The sequence below is a fragment of the Paramisgurnus dabryanus genome, chromosome 11 (assembly GCF_030506205.2).
Source record: "Paramisgurnus dabryanus chromosome 11, PD_genome_1.1, whole genome shotgun sequence".
Taxonomy (NCBI): Eukaryota; Metazoa; Chordata; class Actinopteri; order Cypriniformes; family Cobitidae; genus Paramisgurnus; species Paramisgurnus dabryanus.
Window position 1 is genome coordinate 3,691,458 of NC_133347.1, and position 20,054 is coordinate 3,711,511.

The 20,054-nt window shown below is 37.5% G+C and overlaps 1 protein-coding gene across 2 annotated transcripts in view; it reads right to left on the reverse strand.

The window, feature by feature from the left end:
- Window positions 1-19,544, reverse strand: part of plxnb3 (plexin B3) — an 82,467-nt gene extending 62,923 nt beyond the window's left edge. For both annotated transcript variants that reach the window (XM_065270237.2, XM_065270235.2), the window contains exon 1: window positions 19,314-19,544. The gene's annotated coding sequence lies outside the window, so the exon portion shown is untranslated. The remainder of the gene's footprint in view (window positions 1-19,313) is intronic.
- Window positions 19,545-20,054: the final 510 nt, after the last annotated feature.

Below are 20,054 nucleotides of genomic sequence, written 5' to 3' on the forward strand. Positions count from 1 at the left end.
AGACAATTTGGGGGTTTAACTGGGGAAAGAATAAGAAATCCCTCATATCAATGTGACGAAATCAGGGCACATAAAAAAAGTCATTAATTTATAACAACTTTCATATGTTTGGTCATATTTACATTCAATAGCGACATGTCTGATTCCACAGCACATTAAACTCAATCGGAAAAAGATTATGCACGCAAACAAGATAGCGTTCGGTATAATCCAAATATTACTGTTTTAAAATGGGTCATTTATGCACGACTGCACGAATCTGACTAAAAGTGTTTTTATTTTTGATACAACGTTTTTAAAGAAAGAAATCTTAAAATGTGCAATGCAATGCATAGGTCATACGGACGTTTTTTGGAGGTGACGCATTTTAAATTCCGTCTAAAGTTGGATATTAAATGTGTTCTCAGTTTGTGACACCACAGAAAAATATGATGTTAAACACCCAGCCAAATTTCTAATGATAAAAAACACACCAAATATATAAAAATTTTTTTTATCAAAAACATGCAGGATTCTCAAACGCTATAGGTGCTTAGAATCATCTCGCCCTCTGCAGCTTTTCTGCGAGGGGGCGTGTCCACTGTCTGCGCTGAAACCACGCCCCCTCGCAGGAAAGCTGCAGGGTCTCTCTTAACTTTCACCAATGTTGGGGTAATGCATTACAGGTAACATGCATTATGTAATAATATTACTTTTCTGAATTAACGAGTAAAGTAAAGCATTTCTTTTTAAATGTACACATTCATATTTTAAAAGGAATGCAAGTTACTTTTTTAGTTTAATTAATTAGATAAAAAAAATTATGTAGTGAATTAAACTAAACGTAGTCGCATTATGCACTCTATGCGTACACGCCTGTGTGGGAACAGTTTGAGTCAGAAACTGAGATGGCAGGCCAGAGCTCGACATTTTTGTGATGAAATACTTTTCAGTCATAAAAAACACCTGCAAGGCCTGAAAGCGATCAAGCCTCAGCCAAGAAAAAGTAACGCAAAAGTAACTAAAATGTAACATAAGCATTACTTTCCATGAAAAGGAACTAATTAACGTAATTAGTTACTTTTTTGGGGAGTTACTTCATATTGTAATGCATTACTTTTAAAAGTAACTTTCCCCAACACTGACTTTCACATACCGCTACAACCTGAATAAATGCTCGCGATTGTGTTAGGCCCAGTGCCACGCTTGGAGGCTCAAGTGTGTCATCGAGCCACCGTTTTAGCCCTTCCCAAATAACTCAGAAATGTGGGAAAACTGTGCAACTCCACAATTTATACCACATAGTTCACAGTCTTTGTAACATGTTACAGCAATACAATTGTAACAATTATAATGTGTGTAGAAACAATTTTCTGAAATAACTTTACAAAGACTTTAATAGCTGGCAAAACATTTTTTCTTTTGTTTTAACTGTAACACTGTATAAACAGTATCTATAGACTATATAGGATGGTCTCCCAGACATGGCTTATCCTAGTCCCAGACTAAAATGCATGTTTGAGCTGTCTTAATTTAAATTGCACTAAAATATCTTAAAGAGCACCTATTGTCCGATTTCCTTTGGTGTGTAAGTGTTAAGGATGTGCATCGATGCATCGCGTTCCCACTGAAAAGACCTGTCTAAAAATCGATTCTGAATCTTAAGGCTCCGATTCAGTGTTTCATGCACAGCTTGTGCATGTACTATGGCTCCGTGATCAGTAGGAAGTCCTTATCAATCTAAAATCAATACGAGTTTGACTCGTTTATAACGAGAATTTAAGAAAGCAACACTCGTCAAACACAATCATTCAAAATATTCTCTATTATCAAGAAAATACCTGAAACAATCTGAAGAACAGCGATATAAATATTCCTGTAGACATTTCCTGGAATAATGTTTGTAATGATACTTCTTCTGTGGCACAAATGGAGTTTCTGCACGAAAGCGCCCCCTGGCTTTTGAATGTGGCGGCATTTCACCGTAATTCATTCAAATTCATTCATTGAGAAAACGCGCATTTGCCCGATTAATTGTCACAACCCTAGTAAGTGTGTATTAGTACGTTAATGATATGCAAAAGGTACAAACCCCAAAGTAAACAATGACGCGAGTTATCATCTTCAACATAATCTCTTTTCTTGGATTACACAGATTGTAAGCAACAGTTTACTTCCTAGGAGTTATGATGTAGTAAATGCCGACATTATTATAATTCCTCCCGCTTTGACTCACAGCCTGTAAGTTAACTCCTGTAACCGTGGGTTCACACCAGCCACGTTTGAGGCGTCAAAATCGCGTCTACCGCTCCTAGTTTGCCGCTTGAACAGTTTGAATGCATTCGCGCGGAAAAGCAAGCATTTGACGCGCGTCAGAGGCGAAATCCGCTTCTTGTGGGAGGGGCAAGTGCTATGCGGTTGTCTGTTTGCAAGATGGCTGATGTTGATCGTGCATTCATCGAGAGAGTTACCGGTTTGTATTTGGTCACCTTAATATAGGGGGAAAATAGTAAAAAAAATGCCACGGGTCAATAAGCGTCACGTGACTCAAAAGTGAAATGTGTATTTACAACTTACCAGGTTGCCCGATGTCCTCACTGACACTCTTCCAAGTGAGGTCCTTTTTATTCCTGTCTCTATAGAAATAAACTTGTGTCGTATAGCTACGGGTGACTGCTCACGGACAATATTAAGCGATCCTCCATGTTGAATAAGTGACTCCGGGCTGGGCTGCCGCCACAGCAGTAAGCAGGCTCCTGATTGGTTAACGCGGCACGAAAATATGCCAAAGTTCACATTTTTTAACTCGGGCGTCAGCTGCAAATTCGCGCAGACACGCGTCAACCCGTCTTCACATTGACTTAACATTGAAATCACTTGCGCTTGATGCCTCTACCGCGGCTGGTGTGAACACAGCATTAGTATTGCATTGTGACCGAATCTTTCAAACATGGTAAGGAGCGTCACATTTCCTGCAATCACAATTTACAGATTAGCTGGCCAAATAAAGGACACAGAGCTTTTCAAATCAATGAGTTCAAAGCGTTTGAAAAAAGGCAAGGATATCTGGAGCTACAAAAATGTGCGGCAGGTGAAAAATAATGTGTGTTTGAACCATAAACCACATGAACACATTGTATTATACCAAATACACAAAATAAAATTTTTAGCAATGAAATCTAACATATATCAGTGCCATTGTTTTGTCTCAAGATGCACACCCTTATTTAGTTTTTTTGTAGGTTATGTTTGTAAAAACTACTTAAATGTCCTAATATAACTCAGGCCTAGTCCTAACTTTCCGAGAAACTGCCCCCATAGACTATAAAGGGATATTTCCTTAAAAGAGAGTTGCATATTTGCAGAGATGCTTCCGTTGTGTCTTTACAAACTGAGCGCAGACGAGTCCAAATTATTTACAGTAAGTGGTAGTAAAGTTGCGTGCCACAGACGCTCAACATCCTTTAAGACCTCGCTGACACACATAACTGAGATTCTTCTGCTTAAGAAAAATCAATAACACAAAGGGCGCGAGAGAAGCGGTGGTGCGAGACGTACTGTATGTATGTGCGTGAGCAGTGAAACAGATGCCGCGGCGCTCAGACAGCTGTGAAGTAAAGGCACCAATTACAGTGGCAGCCCTGCCTCTGACACACACTATTACACAGTCTATAATCTACCCGGCAAATCTCGCTCCCACGCAGTGTCAAAGGCTACCGAGAGAGAGAGAGCGAGAGAAAAACAGGCACGCACAAAGAAACACGAGGGTTAGAGATATCCTGAAACTAAATAAGAGACTGATGGATGAAGAATACAACGAAACCCAGATAAAACTGAAAGAAATATATAGAAACCCACAAACAGGAAGTTGAGGGCAGAAAACAGGAAGTAAAGGGGCAAAAAAGGAAACAGATAGGAATAAGAGAAAGTAGCTGACGACTGTGGAGAGACAGAATGGAAGAGGGGCTTCGCGGCTACACTGGCATGTGGAGATGATGATTTTGGCTTGAATAACCGTGTCTGTTTGTGTGTCCCTCCAGGCAGCGATCACTGTCGTTACACTGCTACATGAGAAGCCGCTCTGGATGTGTGTGCAGAGGCCTGGAGAAAAAGAGAGAGAGAGAGAGAGAGAGAGAGAGAGCGAGAGAGAGAGAGAGAGAGAGAGAGAGAGAGAGAGAGAGAGAGAGAGAGAGTAGGCTTCATTTCCTCCCGGTCTGGCAAGGCCCTATCCAGTAAATACACGGATCCACAAACAGCTCCAATGAACACTTGCTCGCCAACAAGCCTCAGGCACGCCTTCTGATTAGCTCAAAGAGTAAATCAACGGAGAAAGACTGCAACTCTCCAGGGAAGAGAGAGAGGGAGCGAGAGAGAGAGAGAGAGAGAGAGAGATGTGTGGCGAGTGCTAATTTTACATTCTAAATGACTCTGTCTACACGTTAACTGTGTTAGCTGATCCAAAACTTAGTAAGCTGCCTACCTAGACGGTTTTTCATGGATAATTACCTTTGCTTATACCTTTTTTTTGGGGGGGGGGCGAATTTTAAGGCAGTGTTGCACGCATTGTTTTCTGAAACAAAATTAATACCGCAACAAAAATTATGGCCTGCAAAATTATCTTAAAAATAGGGCTGCATGATTTTATTTATTTATTTATTTTGAAGAAAATTGCAATAACTTTGTAATAACTACATACAATAATGGGACAATAATGCTTTAAAAAGCTGCGTAAAGTAACATTAAATATGTGTTCGGAGTTAAAAAAAAATTATAATAATAATAAAAGAGTAATCAAATTCTGGGAAAAAATTATTTGTATTCTCTGCTTTAAAATGCTGGGGGCGTGTCCACTGTCAGTGCTGAAACCACACCCACTCGCGGGAAAGCCGCCGGTGTCATAAGCAATTCTGTTCCTAAGGACACCGCGTGATTCCATTGGCTGAAAAAAATCCTCATGGGTGTTTTTTTAGCGCCTTATTACAATTCCTACAAAATCGTGTTATAATTTATGCAGTAAGAGCGTTGTTAAAATTACAATTGATGTCTTTTAAATGATATGTTTTATATAGTAGTTTATATATTAGGCTTTAGGGGGTGAGATCTACACATTGCTTGTGTCATTTTATTATTTAGATAATATATACTGTACCCTTTCCACTTTTGTACTGTGTAAAGTTAATTTATTACTTAAAAAGAAAATGATGATTACGTCATACACTGCAAAAAAATGATTTTTAAGAAAAAAATCTTCGTATTTTTGTCTTGTTTTCAGTAAAATATCTAAAAATCCTTACATTAAGATGCTTTTTCTTGATGAGCAAAACGACTCAAGAAAATAAGTCTAGTTTTTATACTAAAAATATCAAATTAAATTGATTTTGTGCATAAAACAAGCAAAAAAATCTGCCAATGGGGTAAGCAAAAAATCTTGAAAATTTTTCTTAAACAATAAATTCAAGAAAATTTACCTTACCCCATTTTTTTGCTTATATAACATTTAAATAAATTTGTGCTTAAAACAACCCAAAAAAAATCTGCCAATGGGGTAAGAAAAAAAGTGAACTTTTTTATTAAGCGCTTAATTCAAGAAAAATTCAATAAAAAATGTTTTAGATTTTTGGCTTGTTTTAAGCCCAGTTCACTTAAATTGTATATTTTTTGTCTAAAAACTAGACGTATTTTCTTATTTTCTTAGCTCATAAAGAAAATACATCTTGATTTAAGAATTTTTAGATATTTGTACAAAAAACAAGACAAAAATACTAAGTAAGAAAGTTATTTTTGCAGTGTATATATTTCACAGTCTATGTAACGTGTTTCAGCAACACTTATAATGTGTTTAGAAACAATTCTCTTAAATGACTTCACATCCCTGATAGCAATAAGCTCCAGGGCGGATCTGTAACAAAACTGCTCCAAAGTCAGCAGCTCCAGTCTGGATCCATTGCTGATCCGCCCTGGAGCTTATTGCTATCAGGGATGGACCCATCATGAGCCCCATTTACTTCCATGGTAGTAAAAAATACTATGGAAGTGAATAGGACTCATGATTGGTTTGTATACAAACATTCCTCAAAATATCTTCCTTTGTGTTCGTCAGAACAAAGAAAAGTAAACAGGTTTGTAACAACATAAGGGTGAGTAAATGATGACGTAAGTGAACTTATTCCTTTAAAGGTGCAGTGTGTAATTTGTAGAATGATCTCTTGATAGAAATGCAAAATAATATACAAAACTATATTATCAGGGGTGTATAAAGACCTCTTTATAATGAACTGTTATGTTTTTATTTTTATCTACATTCACGAGGGTCCCCTTACATGGAAGCCGCCATTTTGTGCCGCCATACAGAAGCCCTTAACTCTTTCGCCGCCATTGACAAGATATCTCATCAATCACGAGAAAACGCTTCCCTGCCAATGACGAAATTTTCCGTCTTTCCGCAATACCGCTATTATCCACCAGGTGACTTTTCCGCAACTTTTTAAACCTGGAAGTATTGCCCTATGGCAAGCGGCTGCATGTCCGTGTCTGTTTTAAAGATCGCTCTGAATGGGATCTCTATGAAAAGTCTGTCACAAAAATGGAAGTAAATGTGGTGTTTTTGCAGAAACCTACCGATATTCAAAAGCTGATTACAAAAGAACCACTAAAGGTAGGATGAAACTTATTTTTTGTTTGAAAGCAAAGGGTCTGTTCTTTCATTTGGTATATTGCATGTTTGTATATTTAAAGAAGAACATTTTCTGGAAGTGATTAAACTTTGGTGAAAACGCTGGTGCTGGCTGGCAACTTTTTTTTAAAACGCTGGCGTGAAAGAGTTTACAGACAAACTTTTTATTAAGTTGTCTCCAACAATGACATGTTTGTCCTGTGTCGGCTACCATAGCTTCTCTATGCGTTTCAAAAGCAAGGGGTGAGCTGTGAACTGAGCTGTTGGTTGCAATTTGCAACCTTCCCACTAGATGCCGCTTAAATTTACACACTGCACCTTTAAGTTTTAAAAAGCCATTTAAATTATAAAATATATTGACAAACTCATATAATACCACCAAACAAACATACTTGTTTCACATCCTTTCTGAGAATTGAATTACGGCTATCTGAAATCACTTTTTGAAGTTTTAAACATTTAGTTATGGTATTGCAGTGATTTCAATACCTTAAATAATTTGCAGTAAAAGTCACTTTTTTTGCACAGGAATACTTCACACACTTTGTTCTCATGTAAATAGTTCAAATTCAGTGACGTATAAGGTCTCATTCACTTAGTATACTCATAGACAGCAAGGGCTGAACAAAACACGGAGGTGCTGATTTGTTTAACGGGTTCACTTGAACTTTGTGGATGAAAACACAAAGGCAAATTGCCTTTGCAACCTTGTGCTCTCTTGACCCTGTTTTGTCGCTTAAAAGCCAAATTACATTTCGTACTTCCAAGACAAACAGCCTGAAGTGACCGCACACGCGCGCTCAACAGCACGAGCGAGAGAGACAGACACACAGACATGCATGGAGAGAGGAAAATGAGGCTAAACAATTACAGGAAAACAGCTCAGACGGCTGAAGAGGAAGAGACCAGAGGACAAATAAAAGACAGAGAGAGAAAGAAAGAAAGAAAGAGAGAAAGAGTTTGTGTGGCTCACACACCCAGCTGACGACCTTTCCCGTTTTACACAGCAGCGGTTTTACTGTAAGTGTTCATGTGGCCGGTGTAACCCAAACAAATAAAAACACATCAAAACAGCTGTGAAATCTATTCGCCAGAGTCCATGGCCATAAACAGCGGCTAAACGACTGTGACATAGACTGAGATTATGGGCGTGTGGATGCATTTGTGTGTGATAAAAACAGATCTGGGATTAAACGGCCGGTGGTTATGGGAGATGGAGCTTTGTTAGTGGAAAAGCCCTGCCTTATCATCAGATAACAATGTGCCGTGGAGGGGGAAAGGAGAAAGAATGGAGAGAGAAAACAAAAAAAGAGAGAGAGAATGTAAAGACTTGTAATATAATGTATGTTGTGTGGTAATATAAGTGTGAAATCTCATGTGACCTGAAGAAAGTGTTATTACTCAGATGATATTGTTTGGTAGCCCAGCAGCCCTATTCAGTTTTCAAGTCCAATCTCCTGAAATTCCCTAGGAAAATTAAAAGTAAATTTTCCGAAGATAATTGTAAAACACACCACTTTAACGCTAGGTTGATGTGGGCGTTGCTATGCAGTGTTTAAGCTCTTCTGTAGGGTTTAACGTGATGCCCTGTGGTTGTTAAACTGTTCTGGCCGGTTGCCAGGTTGACGTCAGGTGGTCGCTAACTCATTCTTCCCATAATTCTTCATTGCGGCAGAAGAATCATTAAATACATTTGTTGTGTTTCCTCAGTGCTGCAGTTCTTGCCAGGCAGACAAAAAATAAAAATGCCAGAAAAAAACAAAATCAATTGCATGCACATCACTTCCAAACTTCTAAGCAGCATCCTCCCAGGAGGATCTGAAAGCAGCAGAAACAAATGGAGAAACCGAGTTTCCCGTTTACGAATGAAGAAACATGCGCTGCGTGATTGCATCTGTGCGCCTTTGTCGAGGCGATGAGTGTAAACAAAAGAAGCGCAGTGGATAATGCGATGCTACCGCAGGACTGGAGAGCGTTTGGAGGGCTTTAGAGTTTGAAGAGCTCATTTCATGTGAGGACCGAGCACAACCGTCCGCCTCCGCTGGCATCTACTGTACTGCTTCATCATTCAGCAGGCCTTTCATTTCTGCTATTTTTGTGGTGGTTGGGAATAGCAGGAACCCAGCGGGGGGCTAAATACTATGTTTTTTGTCTAAATGCGTTCTAGATTATTCCCCACTAAATCCTCAGACTGTGTGGTATCTCCAATCCTCAGATGGAAGAGGGATTTGGAAAACAGCTGCCGTTGGTCAGCGAGAGGGATTTGTAGTGAATTGGGGCAACGCAATATACCGAAATAATCAGAATGACGGAAATGTGCATACCGCAATAGTTTGCAATATGACTATAAGGTTATGTTAAGTCAAAGTTTTAGCAAAGGATTAGCATATAATTGTCAATGCTTGGAAAAAAGTGAAACATGTATGTTTAATCTGATTTTGCAAACTTAAAGGTGCCATAGAATGTAAAACTGTATTTATGTCGGCATAGATGAATAATAAGAGTTGTGTACATGGTAATGACATATCGTGAGCCTCAAACATGATTGTTTCCACCTTCTTATGTAAACCTTGTGCATGAAAAAGTCCACTGGAAAACAGACCTCAACATAACACAAACTGTAACGTTACAGTCCAGATGTACGCCCCAACATTAAATTAAAGGAATAGTCTACTCATTTTCAATATTTAACTATGTTATTACCTTAACTAAGAATTGTTGATACATCCCTCTATCATCTGTGTGCGTGCACGTAAGCGCTGGAGCGCGCTACAACACTTTGATAGCATTTAGCTTAGCCCCATTCATTCAATGGTACCACTCAGAGATAAAGTTAAAAGTGACCAAACACATCAACGTTTTTCCTATTTAAGACGAGTAGTTATATGAGCAAGTTTGGTGGTACAAAATAAAACGTAACGCTTTTCTATGCAGATTTAAAAGAGGAACTATATTGTATGGCGGAACAGCACTTTTGGGAGTACTTCGACTCGCCTGAAAAGTCCGCTCCCCTTCTCACTCTCATAATGGGAGAGGGAGGGTGTTACTGCGCCGAGTCGAAGTACTCCCAAAAGTGCTGTTCCGCCATACAATATAGTTCCTCTTTTAAATCCGCTTAGAAAAGCGCTACGTTTTATTTTGTACCACCAAACTTGCTCGTATAACTACTCGTCTTAAATAGGAAAAACGTTGATGTGTTTGGTAACTTCTAACTTTATCTCTGATTGGTACCATTGAATGAATGGGGCTAAGCTAAATGCTATCAAAGTGTCGCAGTGCGCCCCAGCACTTACGTGCAAGCACACAGATGATAGAGGGATGTTTCAACAATTAGGTAATAACATAGTTTAATATTGAAAATGAGTAGACTATTCCTTTAAGTACGATATTGTAACCCAGTCTCACGAAATTACGTACCTATAGTCAAGTAAACATTTGATTCTTTTTCGTGATCGTATCATTGTCACGTATATTGGTAACTCAACTGCTTTTTCCTATTTTTAAACCATTGTCGCTTTGGTTTAGGGTTATGTGTTTGCGATAGAATAAGTATTGGTTTATACAATTTTTTCTGATTTTTTTATATTTTCTGATTTTTAAACCATTGTCACTTGGCGTTAGGGTTAGAGTTGGGTTTGGGTAAGGATGTCATTTTATGTAAATCTAACCCTAAACCGAAGCGACAATGGTAAGAAAATAGGACAAAACAGTTGAGTAACCAATACGTGACAATGACACTTGAACAGAAATTCGTTATCATGAAAAACATGGAAATTCGTGACAGTATTTTCATGACTATAGGTACATAATTTTGGGCTGAATGTTGTTACAATGCTTAAAACAAAGTTGTGACTGCTAAGTTAGCGCTATATGCTAGCTAATGCTATATGCTAACGTTTAGCCTGAAGTTCTTCTATTAACGTTACAGTAACGTTTTGCAGGTCCAAACTTACCATTACCAATCTTCAAACAATTAATTATTCCTCAAAATCTGTATCTTCATCTGCTACAGACTCAAACATAAGATCTGTTTACACACACACAGAGCTACTGAAGGAGAAACAGCCAATCAGAGCAGAGCTCAACATTATTATTCATGATCCTTTCAAATAAGTTAATAATAGACCATTTTATTCTAAAGGCAAATCCTAGGGTTATAAATGGACATATTAAACTGACTCTAGATCATTTTTGCATTTAATAAAGCCACAGACCTTCTACAGTATGTAGATATCAGAAAACAATTTAATAATTTCAATTTAAAACATTATCCTGCCACATTATTGTGCAATTTATCGAAATTTTCTTCAATAACATGCAACCCTATTGTGAATATAGTCATGAACATGCATTGGAATGAAAATAGTGTTCTGCTTAAACAAATTCAACAAGTCGACATCAACTGGAGAATTTCGGAGAAACTGAAAAAAATTAATTACAGCTTATATGGAGATTTTACTACTGTTTGGAAAGGAAGAGGTGCCCTTCGGGAACCCTGCCGGGAAGATGCACAGGATATCAAAAAAATCATACATTTTTAATGCCACCTTGAGCGCATCATGACAGAAGTTCTTTGCCGGGCGCTCTATGACAGGTAATGGGGAGGGGAACGCTGCAGTTGGCGTGATCAAGAGCTCTTCACGCAAACACACACACACACATGCTGAAACACACACACACGCGCTTCGTCAGCACACTTGACAGGATCCGTGTCTGAGCTGAGAGCTTTCCTAATCTGTCGAAAAGGCCCGGTCCTCTGCCTTAATCTCCCGAGAGCCCCTGCGAGGGGGGAAACCCGGGGGTCCCTCTGCCCCGTCAAGACACTCCCACATCGCCGCCTCGCCCTTAAAACACGACTAACCGCAGAGGCGCCCTGACACGCACATGCTGCGCTTTGATCAGCACACCAGTGTTGATCCGTGAAGATACCAAATGACCCGTTAGGACATCACAAAAACTGGTTACAAAACAAACTGAGATCTAAGAGCACCCACAATGGGGTGATGTTATCAGGGAGCGGTCTGGAAATATGATTCAGAGTGATGTTCATCTGAAATTCATGAGCTATCCAGGGCTGACTGGCTCACGGGGCAGGGGGTTTGTTTGCTGTCTGGACATTGACACACAGGTTCAATTCTTCTTCAATGATTGTGCTTTGCAAAGAAACAGATTTAAGGGGATAGGTTATCCAAAATGAAACTTTGTTATCTAATCACCCGCATGTTACGAGAAACATGTATGATAGGGTTTAGTATTACATGTGATATTGTACATCAGTACCATGAAACAGTATTGCGAAGGCGCTATACAAATAAATGTGAATTGAGTAAAAAATAAGAAACTTCACACAAACCTGAATATTTGAATGGCACAATTTGAATTTTTATACTGCCAAAAAAAAGCACATGGGTGCTCGTCTAAACATTATATCAGAAATGTATAAGTCGGCACAACAAAGCTACAAAAAAAATATCAAAAAATGATTTATTAAAAGACTTTCGAATGGCGTTTCGAGTCTGATGAAGAGCCTTTGTGCACTAAACGTTGGGCTGCCCAAAAAATTAATCGCGATTAATCGTATAGAAAATAAAAGTTTGTGTTAGCATAATATATTTGTGTGCATTATGTGTAATTATTATGTATATACACTGAAAAAAATGATTCATTCAATTTACTCAATTTTTTTTAAGGTAAGTGGTTGCAATCAATTTATTTAAGTTACATTTAAACAAAAGTTTTTTGTTTTGTTTTTCAAATTTTTTTTTGTTTAAATGTAGCTTAAATAAATTGACTGTGACCACTTACCTTAAAAAATTGAGTAATTAAATGAATCATTATAAATACACAAATACATGCATAAACGGAAGAAATTTTTTATTTATTTACATTTTTTAAATGTATAATATTAAATAAATAAATAAATATTGATTTAATATTATATATTCATTTAAAAAATGTAAATAAATGCAATTTTTCTTCCATTTATGCATTACATTATATTAGTGCTGGACAAAGATTAATCGCAATTAATTGCATACAAAATAAAAGTGCATTTTTGCCTAATATATGTGTCTACTGTGTGTAATTATTATGTATATTTAAACACATACATGTATACATTTCAGAACATTTTTATTTATATATCCATTTTTATTGTTAACACACACACACACACACACACACACACACACACACACACACACACACACACACACACACACACATATATATATATTATATATATATATATATATATATATATATATATATATATATATATATATATATATATATATATATAAATAATTACACACAGTGCACACACAAATATTATGCAAACACAAACTTTTATTTTGTATGTGATTAATCGCAATTAATCGCGATTAATCATTTGAGAGCCCCAACGAAACGTCACACGTAATTTCAAAGTCTATTATTAATTTTTTTTGATACTTATACTTTTCAGTCTAAATATAAAAAAATCCTGTGACTTTTCACTTTTTTTTCAACTATCATTATAATCCCCAACACTCATATGATAATATCCAAACAAGCTGGACTTGCTAAAGTCTTGAAAGGAATCTCCCCTCCTGTCTGGTGTCTGGAGAAATCCTTTTGTTTATGCCCTGGGAATTTTCGAACATGCGACATGCATGCACATGCACACTCTCGCGCACAAACACAACAGATCGAGCACGCTCGCATGTTTCCCTGGATAAGACACTAAATAGTTAGGGTGAGTTAATCTTGTTCTGGAGCAGGTGTATGCACACAAGCATGCCAAAATCTGCCCTCCCCTCCTCCTCTTGGCCTTTGGCCGCTTGCTGGGTGTCGGGCGTGCATTTTCTCTCGCATACGTCGCATGGATCCCCCCTCCCCCGGCTGTCATTGTCATGCTCTCCATGCGCACACACACATTTACAACATAAACACAGACAACCATGCACCGTTTGACCGGATAGACCTGTAGACTGACTTCCTATAGTTATTTACATTCTTTATCATTGTGACGGGACTTTGCATACTTGCACGGATGCGTCCAGTACTCAAAGTAACATCGGCCGTTGAAACGGTTTAACAATGAGGCTCTCGAGAAAATTGACTCATTGGAAACCAGTCCATATCCAATATACACCCCATATCATAAGGGTCATCCGTAATTTAATTTCACAGTCCATTTTTGTGCACTTTGGAGAGACTGATCCATGTTATAACCCTGAATTCGTACAAGACTGATTAACAATGCACTAACAGATGTCTTCTTTGTGCCTGTACAATGTGTGTGTATGTATGTGTTGGAGTGGGGGGTTGGATGGTAAACCGATGTGTGTGTGTGTGTGTGTGTTGTGTTCATCTCATCCTTTGGAAAGGAAATCTCATTATAATCCAGATTGAATACTGAGGGCAGTCAATGTCAAACTCGTAACCTCTTCAGCATCTCCAGGTTTAAGCCGTTTGAATGAAAGTAAATCTAAGAATGAAAATCTCTTCTTGACCGTACCGGGTTTAAAACAGATGCATGCTAAATATATATTATATCACACTCTGTGGATGTTAGTAATTCATTTAGTGCATCATAATAAGTAATTTCCTATGTAAATCACTCGCTGACTCGCATATAATTTGAGCAATTAGGTTTCGAGTCTTATCTTAGTGCATCACATTTCTAAATGAATATATTAATGTACTGTAGATAACACGAAAACAATTTGTAGGTCCTTTATTTGTGTTTAAGAATGTGTGCATATAAGATTAAGCATATATTATAGTTCCCATTACCATAAAATATTGCTCAACCACTAATCTGAATATTGGGTGGGGACGTGCTGGTAATTGTTCGGTAAGAGTTTTCGATTGGCTGGTATTGATTAAAAGACAAACAATACCATGACCACCCGGTCTAATCCATCAGAACATACACATGGGGGGTGTTGTCGATTTAGGACGGGCAAACAAAAGGAATTCACCCATTATGTAACGCCCCATATGGATGTGAAGTGTGATAGAAGCTAAAAGTCTAGCGAATATTCGACTTAGAAAGACTGACAAACTCTTTTGTACTGTAAGCCGGCCATATTCAATGAATTGACAATAAAACCAACAATATATTGACATCTATAGGCACTAACAACAAATGCCTTCTGTATAAAATTTTGTCTTGGTAATGTATTCAATTGAAACGGGTATTACATTTGGGTACTTTCCTCAGCAAATACTAAAACATGTGATTATTATAATTACTATAACCAAAATAGTGTGTGCAATAAGTGTGAATTTAATCTCTGCAGTTGGTATGTGGTCTTAACTTAAGACTGGTCTTAACCATTACAAAAACCCATATTGGTCAACCGCAAGAACAGAGCACACACGGGACCCTGCGGCCTCATTACTCAATATTGCAGTGCTAAGCACACGAGAGAGCAGCAGAGGAATGAAGATTAGAGATTATTAACAAGACACAGTCTAAGTTCAGCAAAAAATCCTCTCGCTCACTAGCAGAGAAACATTAAGGAAAGAAAAAAGGAAGCATTCAGGTGTAATGAGGCTTCGATTGGCCCTTAAAATTCATCCAGGACCCCATGATTTGTGTTAACATTTGACAAATAATAGAAGTTTGTGTCTAAAAACATGAAGATATGATAATGTTATGTTAATAGAAAGAAAGTAAAAAATAAGGAAGGAAGAAATGATAGAAAGAAGGATGGATGGATGGATGGTAAGAAAGAAAGAAAGAAAGAAAGAAAGAAAGAAAGAAAGAGGGAAGGATGGATGTTTGAAAGGAAGGTAGGTAAGAAAGAAAGAAAGTATGGATGAATGGTAAGAAAGAAAGAAAGAAAGAAAGAGATAGAGAAAGAAAGAAACATGGAAGGAAGAAAGGTAAAAAAGAAAGAAGAATTGATGAAAGAAAGGAAGAAAGAAAGACGGAGGGAAGGGATGGGATGGAAGAAAGAAAGAAACAAACAAACATGGAAGGAAGGAAAGGAAAGGAAAGAAAGGATGGATGGATGAAAGGAAGGAAGGAAGGTAGGTAAGAAAAAATAAGTAAATGATATATGAATGAATAGATCGATGGATAGATGGTATGAAAGAAAGAAAGATGGAAGGTAGGTAAATAAGAAAGAAGGTTTGATGAAAGAAAGATTGATTAAAAAGAATGATTTATGAAAGAAAGGAAGAAAGGTGGAGGGAAGGAAGAAAGGAAGAAAGAAAGAACCAAACAAACATGGAAGGAAGGAAAGGAAAGAAAGAATGGATGGATGAAAGGAAGGAAAGTAGGTAAGAAAAAAAAGAAGTAAATGATATATGGATGAATAGATGGATAGATAGATAGATGGTATGAACAAAAGAAAAATGGAAGGAAGGAAGGATTGATGAAAAAAGGAAGAAAGATTGAGGGAAGGGAGGGTAGACAGACAGACAGACAGACAGACAGACAGACAGAAAAACAAACAAACAAACAAACAAACAAACAAACGTGAAAAAAGGAAATGAAAGAAAGGATGGATGGATAAAAGGAAGGAAGGAAGGAAGGTAGGTAAGAAAAAAAGAAGTAAATGATATATGAATGAATAGATGGATGGATGTATAGATGGTATGAATGAAAGAAAGATGGAAGGAAGGAAGGAAGGTAAAAAAGAAAGAAAGAAATTAAGGATGGATGGATGGTAAGAAAGGAAGGAAGGAAGGAAAGAAAGATGGAAGGAAGGTAAATAAGAAAGAAGGATTGATGAAAGAAAGGAAGAAAGATTGAGGGAAGGGAGGGTAGACAGACAGACAGACAGACAGACAGAAAGAAACAAACAAACAAACGTGAAAAAAGGAAAGGAAAGAAAGGATGGATGGATGAAAGGAAGGAAGGAAGGTAGGTAAGAAAAAAATAAGTAAATGATATATGAATGAATAGATGGATGGATTGATAGATGGTATGAATGAAAGAAAAATGGAAGGTAAAAAAGAAATAAATAAATAAAGGATGGATGGATGGTAAGAAAGGAAGGAAGGAAGGAAGGAAGGAAGGAAAGAAAGATGGAAGGAAGGAAGGCAAGGAAGAAATAAATGAATGTTAAGAAAGAAAGAAAGAAAAGATGGATGGTAAGAAAGGAAGATGGATGGATGTATAGTTGGTATGAATGAAAGAAAGATGGAAGGAAGAAAAATGAAAGGAAGGCAAGGAAGAAGAAAAGGATGGATAAATGAATGAATGGTAAGAAAGAAAGAAAGGATGGATGGATGGATGGTAAGAAAAGAAGGAAGGAATCAAAGAAAGAAAAGATGGGGAAAGAAACATGGAAAGAAGGAAGGATGAAAAGAAAGGAAGGAAGGATGGAAGGAAGGAAGGAAGGAAGAAACAAAAGAAAGAAAAAAGAAAGAAAAAAGATGGAAGAAAGGAAGGAAGGATGCAAAAAGAAAGGAAGGAAGGAAAGAAGAAAATAAAGCAGCAAGGAATCTATTTTGAGAACAAGAGAATAATTTCAGCCGAACAAAACTGCAATTATTCTGTTGATGTTGCTCCTCCTCTAAGATCCGTAGAAATCTGACAGTTTTCATAAGCAGTCATGTGTAGATGCATAATGTTCCAAAAAAAGGAAACGAGGAAGAGAGAGAGAGAGAGAGAGAGAGAGAGAGAGAGAGAGAGAGAGTTCACACATGCTGGTGGAGTGTGAAGGACCGACTACAGCGTTGATTTGGTGAAAATGAGGCAGAATGCTTGAAGACATCTCTGCTTGATTCAGTAGCACATCTGTTCAGAACTCATTACTCTTCCCATTCCTCCATCACCACCACACAACCATCATTCCTCTCATTCCTTACAGTAAAACCTCACACATCAAAGAGGATCAACTATCCACACAATACACCATGGCACAGACATGGATGGTATAGCAGTAGGAAAATATTATTATATTCATGTGTCATACTGCAACCTACTTTAAACACAACCATTGGATTACTAAGTTATTTTAATGCTGTTTGCAAAGTTAAGCATCAGTATTGCACAAAACACAGAAACAAATCTCTAAGTACTAAACTACTTAACTGACTTATGATTTTCACCACATACTGAAGCTGTTAAAACAGGCAAAGTAAATCCCATTAGGGTGGGGTCTTATGAGCTGGGCTACTAAGCAACCACCTTGACAACAGCTCGCTACGCCCTTTTGTCCAAGCAAGAACCAGTCTGCTGTTTTCATGAAAAACCTCATGACTGCACTTCAAATAGATTTAAAGGAACAGTATGTAAGAAATTTATATCAATTAATCATTAAATGGCCCTGAAATGTCACTAGACATTAAGAAATAATTTTCATTTCAAATATTTATATCACTGACAACAGTGGTATAACCAGGATATTATCATTGAAAAAGTGGAGTTGCAGCCCTCAACTGATGTTTATGTTGTCGTTTTGTATATTGGCCACCAGCTGTGTGATTGCAGTACCAGCTTTAGCCACATGTTTTGTGATTGCAATACCAGTTTTGGCCACAATCCTACATACTGTTCCTTTAAGTTTTATTCTCAGAGGATGAAATAATAACTCACTCTTATTACTTTGCCGTATAGTTGAGTAACATCTGCCGCATACACACAGACAGGTGAACAGTCAAAAGTGTTTGACATATCAAAGCTCGCATCTGAAAGAGCTTTGAAACAACAAGATCTCACAATTACTTCCACCAGAAATAGCAATTCGTCATGAATGAGCGGACCAAGTCCTGAAAAAACACCTCAAGCTTCGCCAGGCGTACAAGAATTCAAACTATTTCCAATACAAGAGTCCATCAAGCATGACACATTCACAGCTGATGTATAGAGTTACAGAACTATTAGAAAACATTGTCACGACACCACCGGCAATACGCCATACACTGCAAAAAAATCTTTACAACGATCTAACATCTTAAACAAAATGTGTTTACTTAAAAATCTAAATGACAGATTTTATGTTGCTTTATATGCTTTAAAGAAAAAAAGCTGTTTAAAATAAATTTATAACGAGAAACAAGATTATTTTGCTACCTCCATGCAGAGATCTTCAACCTTTATCAGGCCAAGGGACCCCTTAATGGATAGAGACCCCCAGCATATTTATCAATTAAGACTTTTCATGAAGGTTAAAGTTACAAAGATATTAAAACAACAATTTTAGGTAAACACAGTCAGATGCTACATAACATTTTAAATTTACTGAATAGTTTTGAATGGGGGCACCTTCATTTAATCAAGTTTTATGTTTAGTATTAGCCTATTAATGCCTTTCTTCTTACGTTTGGAGGATCCCCTTTAATACCACCATGAAGGGGCCCGGACCCCCATATGTTTTAAGCATAAACTTTCCCAAAAAAACATTTTTGCTGCTCGTTTTAAGGATGGTAAACTGAGTAAAACTACGTTTTGCATTGTATCCCATCTGTCCATATAAACCCACATGCAGGTCATATTTATACACAAGCAATGTTTATAGAGAAAACATGACCACTGAAAAGCCTCGGGTCTTGTATATTTTGTCTGGCAGGTTGTTTTGCATGTGAATTGTGTGTTGTTGAGATCTGTGACACTTACTGAAATAAACGCAACAATGTAACAATGAAGCACGTAAGAATGTACAGTAATGCAACAATGTAACAACAACACGACACTGAATGTTGTGACGTCTCTTACCTTCACTCTACCTGCCTCAGAAATACTTCAGCACAAACTGCTCGTGCTCACAGTGAATCTGTCAAACATGGAAAAGTCCGGTGTGATGGCGATCATTCCTGTGCGCTCATTACCGGAGACCTCCGACGGGGACGCGAGACGCAACACGTGGATGACTGACAGACAGAAAGACAGACAGACGGACGCAGTGAAACATAGAAAGCGCAGAAGTGGACGCTGAAAGTCATTTCTCACACGAATGAAACTGAAGGCAGGGAGCGGTGCGCGTGCTTTTTAACTCCATATACAGAGCCACAGCGACACCCTTTGGTTACAGGTCCATGTCAGATAGACAGGTGTGTGTCTGTCTGTCAAACTGAGAGACATGTACTGTATATTTCTGTCTGTCTTGGTTCCCAAAATGTTTTATAAAACACAATTTGTCATAACTTCTTTGTAATTCAGCCACAGAAAAATAAGGCTACTAACCAACAGCAAGACATTCCCTTACGAAAATTAACCATGGTTTTACTACAGTTAAAACCAAAAAACCATGGTTACTGTAGTAAAACCATGGTAACCACATAATAACCATGGTTTTGACACCTATGGTTTTCAAAATATAGTTAAACCATGGTTAGTGTAGTAAAAACATAGTTTTGCTGATAGTAATCAATACACCAAAAAAAAACATGGTTACTACACTTTTACCACAATAAAACCATGGATAATTTTTGTAATTATTTTGTTTAGTTTCCCTAC